The sequence below is a fragment of the Cyprinus carpio genome, unplaced genomic scaffold, assembly GCF_018340385.1.
Source record: "Cyprinus carpio isolate SPL01 unplaced genomic scaffold, ASM1834038v1 S000000639, whole genome shotgun sequence".
In the NCBI taxonomy this organism is placed as follows: Eukaryota; Metazoa; Chordata; class Actinopteri; order Cypriniformes; family Cyprinidae; genus Cyprinus; species Cyprinus carpio.
This window is the reverse complement of record NW_024873373.1, coordinates 1,643-4,980: the sequence shown is the minus strand read 5'-3', so window position 1 is coordinate 4,980 and position 3,338 is coordinate 1,643. Positions and strand designations below refer to the sequence as shown.

General features: G+C 48.4%; 4 non-coding genes across 4 annotated transcripts; all 4 read right to left on the bottom strand.

The window, feature by feature from the left end:
• Positions 1-1,004: 1,004 nt before the first annotated feature.
• On the bottom strand, positions 1,005-1,078 carry trnai-gau. Its single transcript has one exon. It is a non-coding gene; the product is annotated as a tRNA-Ile (tRNA).
• Positions 1,079-1,173: 95 nt separating this feature from the next.
• Positions 1,174-1,245, bottom strand: trnap-ugg. Its single transcript has one exon. It is a non-coding gene; the product is annotated as a tRNA-Pro (tRNA).
• Positions 1,246-2,717: 1,472 nt separating this feature from the next.
• trnaq-cug lies at positions 2,718-2,791 on the bottom strand. The gene has a single exon. It is a non-coding gene; the product is annotated as a tRNA-Gln (tRNA).
• A 119-nt stretch (positions 2,792-2,910) lies between these two features.
• On the bottom strand, positions 2,911-2,982 carry trnaq-uug. The gene has a single exon. It is a non-coding gene; the product is annotated as a tRNA-Gln (tRNA).
• Positions 2,983-3,338: the final 356 nt, after the last annotated feature.

The following is a 3,338-nucleotide window of genomic DNA, read 5'->3' as shown; positions in this document are numbered from 1 at the left end:
AACGTCCCGCTACAGCACCTGCACGCAACAATAGCAAACGCCCCTCCATGGAGTCTTTTGAAGGGATGGAACATTGGCCCCTACGGCCAGGGGAATTAGCTCAAATGGTAGGGGCGCTCGCTTAGCATGCGCGATTTGGGTTTAGCGGGATCGATTGCCCGCATTCTCCAAGCAGGATCGAGCCTTTTCCCCTAACTTCCTTAACTAGACAGACTGAGCTTTGATGTTATGAAGGCCATGCTCGCTACCTGCGCTTTTTTGGGGCCTCACTGCCGTGACAAAGATAGGTTGTGTGGCTAAGTTTGTCCTGTGTGGCGCCAGTCCATGGCAAAAAAGCATGTTCCACCGAGATTTTGAACTCGGGATCGCTGGCGACTTTCAATGGCCAAGTCCAGGTGCAGTAACCATCTACACCATGATGAACGCTTGACAACGGGGGCACTTGCATACACCACATTCCCCACAAAGACTAAATCACTCAATTGGGGCCGCCAGCCATAAGAAAGTGGCTCTTAAACCTTGTGCTTTTATTTTATTGCTTGACCTGCCGCAAGAAGGAACACAGGTGCCACGAAATTACACAGATCTTCCCACCGAGCTGAACTCGGAAATTCACGAGGTGGAGTTTGCAAATTGTCCAGTGAAAAAGAGTTGCACCCCCTCTTAGTGGCTAACATAATACAACCCTGGAACCACTACTCCCTCACTGCCCACCATCTGGAAGACAAATAGTGATGTGGGTTTGGGCAGCCAATTAGGACAGTGGGTTTGGTTCCCAGTGTACTTCAGCCCACCTCGACCCAGAGTCAAGTTTCAAGGACAGGGAGCATCTGCCGAAACCCGATATCGAACCAGAGACCTTTAGAACTTCGTCAGTCTAACGCTCTTCCAAACATAGCTGTTTCGGCCAAACCCACCAGTGGCTTAACCAACAGGGATTTACATGAGAGCACCCCTCACTTTACGAGAGGGAGCAGAGCTGAGCTCCCAGAGAACAAAAGAGATGGCCCGTACGGGGATCGAACCCGCGACCTTGGCGTTATCAGCACCACGCTCTAACCAACTGAGCTAACCGGCCGGATACTGAACGACATTCTTCCCAATATGCCAAAAATTTCATGATCGCCCATGACACTAAAGAGAGCAAAGAGCTTCAGGACCAAGCCTCACCAAGGGCTCGTCCGGGATTTGAACCCGGGAACTCTCGCACCCAAAGCGAGAATCATACCCCTAGACCAACGAGCCTGCTCGCTGTGCTGTTGATCCACTGCCTAGCCACGAGCATCTCTGTTCAAATGGCTTTAAACGCAAGAAGCATCACAAAATCTGCACCTATGGCAGAAAAAGTGCTAAAGTACGTACCCTCTAGCCTCACCTGTTGGGTGTGTAGGATAGTCAGCAGAGTCCTAATGAAAGTAGGAAGCTGATTTCAGAAATGGAAGTTAAAGCAAGTATTGCCCACAGGCAGCTATTTCCAGTCATGCTAGTACAACTCCAATTAGCCCGAATGGGGACGAAACGAGACGTCCAAAATGCCGTGGTCAATCAGATGTTTCAAATGCACACACGTCAAATATCAAGAATCGTTGACCATAAAGAAAAAACAAAAGAAGATAGAAGCACAAAGACAAATCTGTGCTGCCTGGGCCTTTACGTCTGTGTGTGTGTGCAGATAACAAATTTAACGTGTAGTGAAGGTTCCGTGGAAGTACTTACCCTGTTGCAATTCTCATGGTTTCCAACTTAATTGATCACAAAAAGTTACTTCTGATACAGGATCCCGATCTTGTGAAAAGCCAAGTCAATTATTTGTAATAAATCACATGTAAGAAAACAATAAAAAATAAAATCAGAAGTTGATGCAAAGTGTGGTACAATAACAGGAAAGCTCAGAAAATGTCATTTAAAGAAACGCTGAATGAAACAAGCTAGCATTAGAAGAAATGAGCTAATAAAAGGATGACAGCCATCACGATTACCAGAGGAAAAAAACAACGAGAGCAAGGACGAAAGAAGAAAAATGACCTGACATGGAAGATTTTCTACACCTTGAGACAATGTCAAAGGCCAACGAATGAAACTGGGCCTATGAATGGATATAAAATTGGGGGGTGGACCTGACATAAAGGAGAGATGTCCCTCCAGAGCTTAGGGAGAACACCCGCAACAGCCAGATGTCCCTTTGGAGAGTGGGAAACAGAAAGGAGAGGTTGGCCGCTTGACCTGAGTGATCCACAGGTAGTGTATGCAATACAGGAGTCCACACATATACTGGGGAGAAAGACCAAGAAGGGCCTTACAAACAAAAGCACGATCTTTCAGTTAACTCTACAACTAAGTGGTGGCCACTGCAAAGATGTCAGCGAAGAGGAGGTATGGCCTCTTTTCTTTGAGCCCCTCGGAACGTACCCCGCTACAGCACCTGCAAGCACAATAGCAAAACGCCCCTCCATGGAGTCTTTTGAAGGGATGGACATCTGGCCCCTACGGCCAGGGGAATTAGCTCAAATGGTAGAGCGCTCGCTTAGCATGCGAGAGGTAGCGGGATCGATGCCAGCATTCTCCAAACAGAGATCTAGCCTTTTCCGCTAACTTCCTTAACTAGACAGACTGAGCTTTGATGTTATGAAGCCATGCTCCCTACCTGAGCTTTTGGGGCTCACTGCCGACAAAAAGGGTTTCGAAGTTGGTCCTGCGCGCACATTCATGGCAAAAGCAGGTCCCACCCGAGATTTGAACTCGGATCGCTGGGATTCAGAGTCCAGAGTGCTAACCATTACACCATGGAACCTTGACAACGGGGGCACTTGCTCACATTCCCCACAAAGACTAAATCACTCATTGGGCCGCCAGAAGAAGCTCTAAACTTGTGCTTTTATTTTGCTTTACCTGCCGTACAAGAAGGAACACAGGTTCCACCGAGACTTGAACTCGGATCACTGGATTCAAAGTCCAGAGTGCTAACCATTACACCATGGAACCACTACTCCCTCAACTGCCCACCATCTGGAAGACAAAATAGTGATGTGGGTTTGGGCAGCCAATTAGACAGTGGGGTTTGGTTCCCAGTGTGAAGACTTCAGCCCACCTCGACCAAGAGTCAAGGACAGGGAGCATCTGCCGAAAACCCGAGATCGAACCTGAGACCTTTAGAACTTCAATCTAACGCTCTTCCAACAGAGCTTGTTCGGCCAAAACCCACCAGTGGCTTAACCAGCACGGGATTCTACATGAGAGCACCCCTCACTGTACGGAGAGGAGCAGAGCTGAGCTCCCCGAGGAACAAAAGAGGATGGCCCGTACGGGGATCGAACCCGCGACCTTGGCGTTATTTCGCA